Raw genomic sequence first — 9,408 nt, 5'->3', positions numbered from 1 at the left:
AGGCAGCCGTATGTCAGCCGCCAGGCCCTGCCTCCCCACGGGTGCCTCGGTGACCTCAGGCACTTTCCACGTGGAAGACGCTTGGGTAAGTTTCCCGGGAGTCATAAAAAGAGCAGGCAACGTTCAATGAGCAAGGAGGTTTTTAATTTAACAAATATGCGCAGTGCATTAAAAGACACAAGTAAAGTGACCCAGCCTTGCAACTTGCCTCCGCACCGCGTCCCCTGGGTGCAGAAACACGAACCGCAAACTGCAGGGGCAGGAACGAGCCGCGGAGGCGCAGAGCGCGCGGGCCCAGCCGGGACCTCGCGACCCAGCGGGAGGACGGGGCGGCGGTGCCGACGCGGAGCCGGGAGCCGGCCCGGGGGTCCGCAGCCCGAGCCCGAGCCCTTGCACCCGGGCCGCCCCAGTACCTCCCCTTCCAGGCCACCACCATTTTGTGGCGCCGCTGCTGCAGCATGGGAGCCGCGGGGCTGTGCGCTGCGCCCGCCGCGCGCCCCGTTCCCCGGGCGCGCCCGGAGTGGCCGCCCCGCGCGCTGCGCCCCGCGGTGCCCGAGCTGCCGGCCGGTGCCAGCGCGGCGCCAGCTCCCCGCCCGGAGGCGCCGAGCAAAATGGTGTCCGCGCCGCCGGGGCCGCGCTGCGCCCGGGTAGGAGTCCGGGTCCCCGGCGCGCGGCTTGTCCTGAACGTGACCTGGGTTAGCTGGCACCTCGGCTTGCCGCCCACAAAAAAAAAAAAAAAAAAAAAAAAAAAAAAAAAAAAAAAAAGTATCACTTGAAGAAAAAAAGAAAAAAAAAATTTCGCAAGTGATTGTGTAAACAGCCCCGGCGGGAGTCTTAGGCACAGCTGCCCCCTGCCGGGGACGCAGAGCGTGGACGCGCTTCCGGGGTGCAGCGCCCAGGGTTGCAAAAAATTTTTGCTCATTTTATCGAAGTTATTCGATTGTAATAGGCAGGGAGCAACCGGAGGTGGGGGTGAGGAGCCAAGGAGATTACTGGGCAGGGCTATTTTAGTTTATTAAAATTAAAACAAAAAGTATAGGGTCTGGGGAAGTCCTGGCAAAAACTGGGCTAGTTGCCCGATTCTCAGGACATTTGGAGAGGAAGAAGGCGATAGTGAGCTGCTTGCAGTGAATCCAGGTTCCTATGGCGCCTCAAAACAGCAGCTGAGGCCCAAAGCTTGTTTTTTTTTTTTTCTCTGTGTGTGTGTCAGGGATCAAACTCACAACATCACACTTGCCAGGCAGGCATTTATGCTGCTGACCTAAATCTCAGACCATCTGAAGTCACTGAGAGCTGAACATGGTGGTGCCTGTAATCCCAGCTACTCCGAAGGCTGATGCTGTAGGACTGCAAACTTGAGGCCAGCCTTGGCAACTTAGATCCTGTCTCAAAATATTTAGAAGTGAGCCTAGGATGTGACTTGGTGGTGATCTTTGCCTAGCAAAGCGTGAGGCTTTGAACTCAGTCCCCCCAAAAGACAAAACTAAGCCAAATCCCCTCAAAAGTGACTGTGCCCTGCCTCCACCGTGGAGGAAATTCAAACTCCTCTCAGAGGCGCTCAGGAGCTCTGAGAAATGCAGTTTAGTCGGGGGCAAGCCAGGAGTCAGGGATGTTTCCTGTGTGTGGACTGAGGCTGGCTCAGGTCTGTGGCATCAGTCCGTGCAAGTGGCTTTGGCCATCAGAGAGGTTATTTTTGTGTTTCTTGTGCTTCCCTGGTCACACCCTGATCTAGTAGTCCGTTGGGGATTGGTAGCAGCTTTTCACATTGCTTCAGTGGTCCCCGAGTGCTGTGGATTTGGCATTTTTGCTTCTAATTATAAATCACTGGGTGATGTCATGAAATCCCCAAGCACCCGGGGCGGGGGTGGGGGGTGAGGGGGGCAGGCTGTGCTGAATAGGAGAAGACAGTACACTAAGTTATCTGGAAGTGTCAGGAAGAAATGATGAGAAACAGTGCACTGCAGGGAAATGTGTTCCAGCCTGCTTTCTGGTTTTAGCAACTGCATTGGAAGAGATAAGACACACGTGGCTCTTAGGAGGGGCACGGGGTCTCCAGGGGATATGAGGCAGGAGGAGAGAATTGGGCTGAGAACATGCAGCCATCACACATCCAACTGAGCAATCGATTACAGCTCTAGCCGAGGAGGCTCCTGGGCTCCGACATGGAACTCTGGGGCAGAGATTCCGTGGGCTTTGGGACAACTTGACTTCAACTGGCTGGAATTTGAATAATCTGCTTGAGAGAACACAGATATAGCACACACTGTCACATTTAGCGTTGAAACTCTCGGTTTGACTGTGAGTAATTCTCAGCGGTGCCCGGAGGTCAGGCTCACATTCACTCGAAAACAAGTGGGAGATTGAAGCAATCATTCACACGCTCCATAGACACAGCTGCCGGCGGAGCCCAGAAATGGGAATCACTTACAGGGCTGTGAGTGAGCTGAGAAGCCAAGCGGAGTGTGCTCAGGAAAGCAGATTGCAGAAAAATCCAGGACAGCCATGGGGGTGCCTGCAGGGTGAGTCATACAGACAAAAGGGGAAACTGAGGGCCTCTCAACCTCGAAAGGAACATTTTGCTTTCAGCCAAAATGGAAATAAAAACTTGGTTTAAATTTGCAGATGGTTCAGGTCCCCGCATCGCCTTGTAACACGCAATCTATAGATTGTATCTGGGGCAAAAGATCGCAGATGGTGAGAGAGAGATCAGGGGAGTACTGAGAATCTGCACAGAGACGGACTAGAGACGCTGTGAATAAGGCGACACAGTAATATTTACAGAGGTCCTTGATGAGGACCTTCCCGTGACTGTTTGTGGACTCATCAATGGGCAAAATGTGTTTTCTTCACCTCTCCTCCTCCCCCTCGCCTCCCCTCCTCTTCTCCTTCCTCTTCCTTTTCCTCTTCTCCTTCTTCTGTTGTTTACAGTAGTTTTAACAGAATATAGTCTCTCTGGGAATTTGGGAAAACCCAAATTCAAACAGCCTAAGAAATTTTTCCCTATTTTTTTCTTAATTTTTTTGGATTTTCCAGTGCAAAATCCAGAGGTAGGACACTGCCAGTATTGGTGTGGGGCAGGTTGTAAGGCCAGACTTCGTGGCCTTTTAATCTGAGTCACAATGCATTTGGGGGCTCAGAAAGGGGGAGGGAAAAAGCAATCACCCGAGTCCTGTAACCCCAAACACTACCTGGCCTCCACCTTCCACCTCCAAGGACCTCTCCGTGACGTCCCATTGGGTAACCTCTGACATGGCTCTGGACCAAGTCTATTCAAATGTTCACTCTTGGTTGCAGAGCAGGCTGGGAAATGTAGTTTTAAAAGCTCTTCCACATGAAACTTGATACTGTATTTCTAAAAAGGAAGGAAGACCGGATTACCAAGTAGGCAGCATCAGAAGACCAAAGTACACTTCATGTTAAAACTGGAAAAAAAAAAATTATCACAGTAAAAGACATTGCCATAATCTTCAAAATACTGCTCCTCTCTTTGGGCACATTCACCCCACCATATTTGCCACTGTTTGAAGCAGTCTTGGAAGTCTTCTTTTGCAAATGTCCTTAGCTGCATTTTCATGGCTGCTTCAGTTCAATGCATTTCTCTTCCGTGGTCATCTTGAGTTTGGGGAAGAGCCAGAAGTCACAGGGACCAGATCTGGGGAGGATGGTGAATGAAGATACAGCTTAGTATTTTTGACAGAAATTGCCATCAGCATATGATCAAGGAAGGGCATTCAAAAAATATAGTGAATGTGAGAGCTCCAGAGACCCGGCCATGGAGGGACTCAGGCAGCTTATTCACCGCCCTCTTGTTAAGCACCTGCAGCTTGGGGCTGGAGGAGGACCATTACCTGTGAGCCTACTGACACGCGGGCTGATAATCAAGCACCCTTCTCCCACCTGCTCCTCCCCGCTTAGCTACTGGGGATGGATGTCTCAGCATCTCTTGGGAGGCTGACCATATGCAGTATAGCAAATATGGGGGATTTCCTTCTGTCTCCTGTTTGAAGGCAAAGGTTGTTTTCACTGTTTTGTTATGTTTCTTTTGCTCTATTCAGTTTTCTCAATTGGTTTTATAATGTTCTATTTTTGGCTTGATTTTACAATACCTAATTGACTGGACAACCATTGTTAAGTCAAAGAGATATACCATAGTACTTACTACTACCATCCCAGTATCCTACAGTGAAATCCTGTACCCACGTCTCGATTGGCTTTGTTCTGTCTTGTACTGTTGTATTTTTACTACTTTCAAAATTAAAAAAAAAAAAGAAATACATGTTAAGACTCATGCATGTGTAGAATCTATAAACAGTTTATGAGAACTGATCTTATGATAATTGATGAAATGAACAGATTTTTTTTTTTTTTTGTCTTTTTCCTTTTTACCGGTACCGGGAATCGAACTCACGACTGCCTGCTTGCAAGGCAGGCGCTTATGCCGCTGAGCTAAATCCCCAGCCCCCCCCCCCCTTTTTTTGTCTTATGAACAGATACTTTGAAGAAAAAGAGACACTAAAATACCCAGTGCTGATCCTGGAGTGTCATAATGTGAAACCCAGCAGTAGTATTATTCTTTGTTCAGAGTGATATTAGCCCACTTGGGTTTATTCAGTGTCAACATAATTGAAGATATGGGTAACTGCATGCATGTTTAAGTGTACAGGATTGATAACCATATTTCTAAGTTTTTGTTAGATAGGTGAACAGAACTGGTTGCAGTCTCACTGTTTGAATCCCCACTTTATATGCTCCACTTTAATATCTTGAATAACTATATGTAAGAAGACAATCTGCAATCTTCAACTAGTGATTTCTTATTTTTTTCTTTGAAATTATGTATTATTTCTGCCCATTTTCTGTTTTGTTTAGTCTTTCTTTAAATTCAATTTTAAAAAGAAGACACTACAGTACCCAGTGCTGATCACGCAGTGTCATGATGTGAAATCCAGCAATACTATTATTCTTTGTTCAGAAGCTTTAGTTTGTTTAATCTCAACATAAATGAAGATATGGATAACTGCATGTATGTTTAAGTGTATAGGATTGACAACAATGTTAATAAGTTTTTCTTGGACAGTTGAACAGAATTTTTTGCAGTCTCTCTGTTAGAATTCCCACTTTACATGTTCCATTTTTGTACCTTGAACAACTATTTGTAAAATGACAACATCAACTAGTGATTTCTCACTGTTTATTTTTTTCTCTGAAAGTATGTACTATTTCTACCTATTTTCTGTTTTGTTTAGTCTTTCTTTAAATAAAAGTTTAAAAAAATATAGTGAATGTTTAAATTAAAAACATTTATCCCAGTAAAAGATTCATTGCTATTTGTTCCTTTCAAAATACTTCCCTTGGTTTCCAACAACTTGTCCTATCATTCTGGGAAACGTGTCTGTTACGGCTTGTGTTTAGATGCCCTCCAAAGCCTCACGCACTCCTAGCTGGGGCTTTTTGGAGTGGTTAGATCTAGGGCAGGTGATACTGGGACGAAGGATGTGTGGTGCTAATTAGTTCGTGGGTTGGAATTAGCACAGTTCTGTGTGCTAGCCTGGCTGGGATAAAAGATAAAGGCAGGCTGGTCACTGCCTCCTGCCTGCCGTGCCGGGCACCGCTTCTACAATGCTGCCCTGCTTGGGAGCCAGATGACTATGGAATGAAACCTCTACAGACTGTGAGCTGAAATAAACGTCTTTTCCTTTAACATATGGGTGTCAGATATTTTGTTCCAGTAATCATAAAAGTAACCGAGATTGCATCTTTTACCATGAATTTTAAAAAAATTCAAGCAATCACCCTTTGTACAAAACAAACAAATAAAAACCTTTTCAGTAGTGTTCCAATAAGAATCCTCAGTGGTTCATTTGAGCAACTTTTATGTACGCCTAATTACCATGAAGTAAACACTGACTACATATCATAATTAAATATTTACATCTAGGATAACAATTAGGGGGGAGAGTGTGTGTGTATGTGTGTGTGTGTGTGTGTGTGTGTGTGTGTGTGTGTGTGTGTGTTGGCTCGGAATGTCAGCAGCATTTCTGCTGGCTGAGCTATGCATTTCTCCAGGGGTTTTAATTGAGTGAAACGTGTCTGTTCTCTATAAACTGTAGAGAGTCCGGAGCCTCAGTAGTCATTTCTTAAGCCAGAAATTTGCTGTCTAGAACAAATTCAAATTCATTAGTCACTTGAGGAGAGATTTCCTGAGCCGAAGGGAAGATATCTCCGAACAGAGCATGTCCACTTTGATTTGAGCAACTAAACCAGCCATGGCACTGGGCAGTGGTTAGACTCAGATGGACCAATGTCTGTGGGAGTGAGCTGCGGAGGGAGGTGGACACAAGATAGGACAGAGAGTGGGTGACGGTGGTCATGGGGATTTGGCACAGAGGAGCTCAGAGAGAGGAAAGGTGATAGGTGGGTGACTGGGGTAAGAGTCAGGAGCCCCGGAGCCCACAGGTGGGCAGGAATGACCCGGTCTCAGGGACCAGCACGACCACTGGCTATGAATGTTGAGGGGGTAAGCACACAGTCCCAGGTGCTGCAGTGCAATTCTCTGCCTCAGTCCTAGAGAAAAGAAAGCCCCCGGGGAGCATGGACCGGATCAGGGATGCTCTTTGGTGCATTCTTTTGTCAGAGGGAAGAGCTAGAAATCACTGCAGTGCTCATGGGAAGAGGGGAGAGAGGGCAGGTGCAGGGGTTCCAAGGCCAGGCCTTGGAACATTTGGGGGAACCACCCAGGTAAAGACCCCCAGATGAGCTGTGGGAGGCTGGACACTCACAGGGCCCGGGGAGCCTGGCAGCAAGACCACGGTCTCTCTGTGTGGGGGGCCTGAGCACAGTTAGGCTGGAGACACCGGTTAGGCTGCAGACACCGAAAGCTTCTAAGCAAACCAAATGGTGATCTTCCCAAACTCCCCCACACATCCTTCTCCAGGCGGGAACCCCTCCAACACCAGGAATAAAGCGGTGAAAAAGGAATTTGTTTCTTTCTTCCTTTTGGTGGTGCTGGGAATTGAATCCAGAGCCCCATGCAGGCAAGGCTTCCCCATGAGCTCGCTCTCCAGCCTTTCCTGGGTCTTTCCATCGTTTGTGAATAGTGGAACGTAAGAAAATGTGTTTGTGCATCACTTGTGAAATGGGACATTAATTCAGAGCCCAGGACGGTGGATTTGGCATTTTGCAACGGCTGTTTCAGCAGAAAAGTGGGAGTGGAGAACAGATTACAACACATTGAGGAGTAACTGGAGATAAAGAAGCTGAAGTTAAGGGAAAGAGGAACTAACGGCACAGGAGGCTGGGGAGGGGGCGAAGGGGTCAGAGGAAGCGGTTCTGCTGGTTTCCTTTTTTTTGGTACCAGGAATTGAACTCAGGGCCTGGCACTTGCAGGCAGGCGCTCTGCGGCTGAGCTGCCTCCCACTGTGCTGGTTTGCTGTTAACTGAGCTCAGTGAAAGGACTTTTTAGCTTCTAGAGTAGGACAGCAGGCTTCACTGGAGTTGTGGTAACTCTGATAATTTGCCTCCCAACTTTTCTGAGATAGAAAACTCTTGGAGGAAGTTGGTGGGGTAGAGCCACAATCCTGCATCCATCCAAGCACTCCACGGAAGGAAATGCTGCTTGATACAGATGCAAAGCCAAGCCCACCAAGACAGAAATGATTGTTTCAACTCGTGGCAGAAACCGCTATTAAAAAATCATGTTTTCCAATTAAAAAAAATAAAATGTGGAAATCATGGCAATACAGTATGTGCTTTAAAAAAGTGCACACATATTACAAAAATATCTACAGTGTATAGTTGAGTCCAGTGTGCTAACGAAATAGTCTACATGCATAAGAAAAAGAGAGAAAAGCATTAAAATGTTCATGCTGGCTCTCTCTGAGTGATGGGGAAATTGGTGATTTTGTTTTTTAGGTCTTTCTGTTGATACAACAATTTTCTATCGAAAACATTATTGCTTTCATAATTCCCCAAAGGAACTGTTTCTAAAACTGCAGTTTGGAAATCCTTCCTGAGGGAATACAGCCAAGGCAGGGGCTCTTTGTTGGCAGTCAGGCAGGCAGGCAGGCCCTCAGCAGCCCAGCCTGGACTGTGGGAGCCCAACCCCCTCGCTGGCCCACATATCAAATGTCAGGTTTCCACCCAGTTAAAGGGATCTAGAATAATCAGCTTCCCCAAGGCTGGGCGAGAAAAACGAACTCCTCCCTGTACTCAGCCCAGCCTGTGGTGTGCTCTGAAGTTTGCAAACCTCAACATGGGCTGGACCTGCAAGCTGCCACCAGAGCCATGGCCTGGGCTTCTCAGCCTGCCCAGAAAAATTACGAGGCGGACAGAGAGGAGAACTTTGTTCCTCTTGGTCACAGAGTCCCTCTGCGGTTCCCAGAACTGCAGGAGGCAATGAAGCTGCGTGGGTAAACTTTGGAATCAGATGTTACTACTATCCAGAATCTTGCTTGGTTTGCTTACAGCTCTGCGGCTTCTGGAACCTTCTTGATACCTCATCAGTTTTTGTATGTGAAGAAGTAAGATGAAGATCTCATCTCACTAGGTTCCTCTGACGATCAAAAGAGGAATCAAATATATGTGACTGGAAAGTGTAATAATCCCTAAATCAGTGATTTTTAAGGTCAGGGTCTAAGTTTGATTTTTCTGTGTTAATAGCCAAATCTGCAGGCTTTCTCTGAAAAGCCAAACCACGCGAATCCCAGCAGTCTGCCTGCGCACACCCCGAGCTGGTGACCACACCCAGGGCCTCCCAAATGCTGGGCAAGTCCTCTCCCACCACCGAGCCCCACCCTCAGCCCAGTCACCTCCTCTTACTCAGTGATAATCACCTCCTCCGATTTCCTTCTTCCTACTTTCAGAGAATTTTGGGATCAGAAGGAGAAGTAGCAGTCTGGACAGCACGGCATTGGGAACTGAGGAAGGAGGGAGGACTGGGGCTGATCCTAGACTTGGTGATTAATTTGCCTACGGCACCAGGTAGCAGGTGGCAGAGGCACTGTCATGCCCAGAGCTGCTGTTAGAAGGAGCATCAGTGCCTAGGTGCTGCCCGGGCGTTGCGAGCGAGTGCCTCTAGAGGGGGTCTAGGAGGGTGACCCGGAAGTAGACTGTGACCATAGAGGCCTGGGAGGGTGACCCGGAAGTAGATTGTTCTCTCTGCCTTACCAGCATGATGAAGCAGATATGTATCCACCTAACATGTCATAAGCTTTGGGGAGTGCTGATTTAAAAAATATATAGCTGGAAATATTTCCCAGCAGCATGTTAAAGCTAATGTTAGAAAGAATTAGGGCTGCTGACATCCTTATTTATTTACTAACTGAATTTATTGTTTTCTTTGCTGGTGAATCCATCGAAATATTCATATCTTTTATCGATCTGCGTTGGAGGAGTTGTTTTTAAACTAAT

At 47.4% G+C, this 9,408-nt stretch overlaps 1 long non-coding RNA gene across 3 annotated transcripts; it reads right to left on the bottom strand.

Moving 5' to 3' along the window:
- Nucleotides 1-122: 122 nt before the first annotated feature.
- LOC134475955 (uncharacterized) lies at nt 123-9,075 on the bottom strand. Of its 3 annotated transcripts, XR_010047301.1 has the most exons (5): nt 8,818-9,075; nt 3,507-3,652; nt 3,189-3,352; nt 2,429-2,512; nt 123-2,233 (listed from the first exon to the last, which is right to left on the bottom strand). It is a non-coding gene; the product is annotated as an uncharacterized LOC134475955 (long non-coding RNA). The 3 variants fall into 3 exon arrangements; XR_010047299.1 differs by having other exon boundaries at nt 3,189-3,652; XR_010047300.1 differs by having other exon boundaries at nt 3,189-3,652; nt 8,832-9,075.
- Nucleotides 9,076-9,408: the final 333 nt, after the last annotated feature.

The sequence above is a fragment of the Cavia porcellus genome, unplaced genomic scaffold (genome assembly GCF_034190915.1).
Source record: "Cavia porcellus strain 051 isolate PalLab524CR breed Dunkin Hartley unplaced genomic scaffold, mCavPor4.1 scaffold_5, whole genome shotgun sequence".
Classification (NCBI taxonomy): domain Eukaryota; kingdom Metazoa; phylum Chordata; class Mammalia; order Rodentia; family Caviidae; genus Cavia; species Cavia porcellus.
Note: the sequence above shows the minus strand (reverse complement) of the source record. Positions and strands in the feature narration are given on the sequence as shown.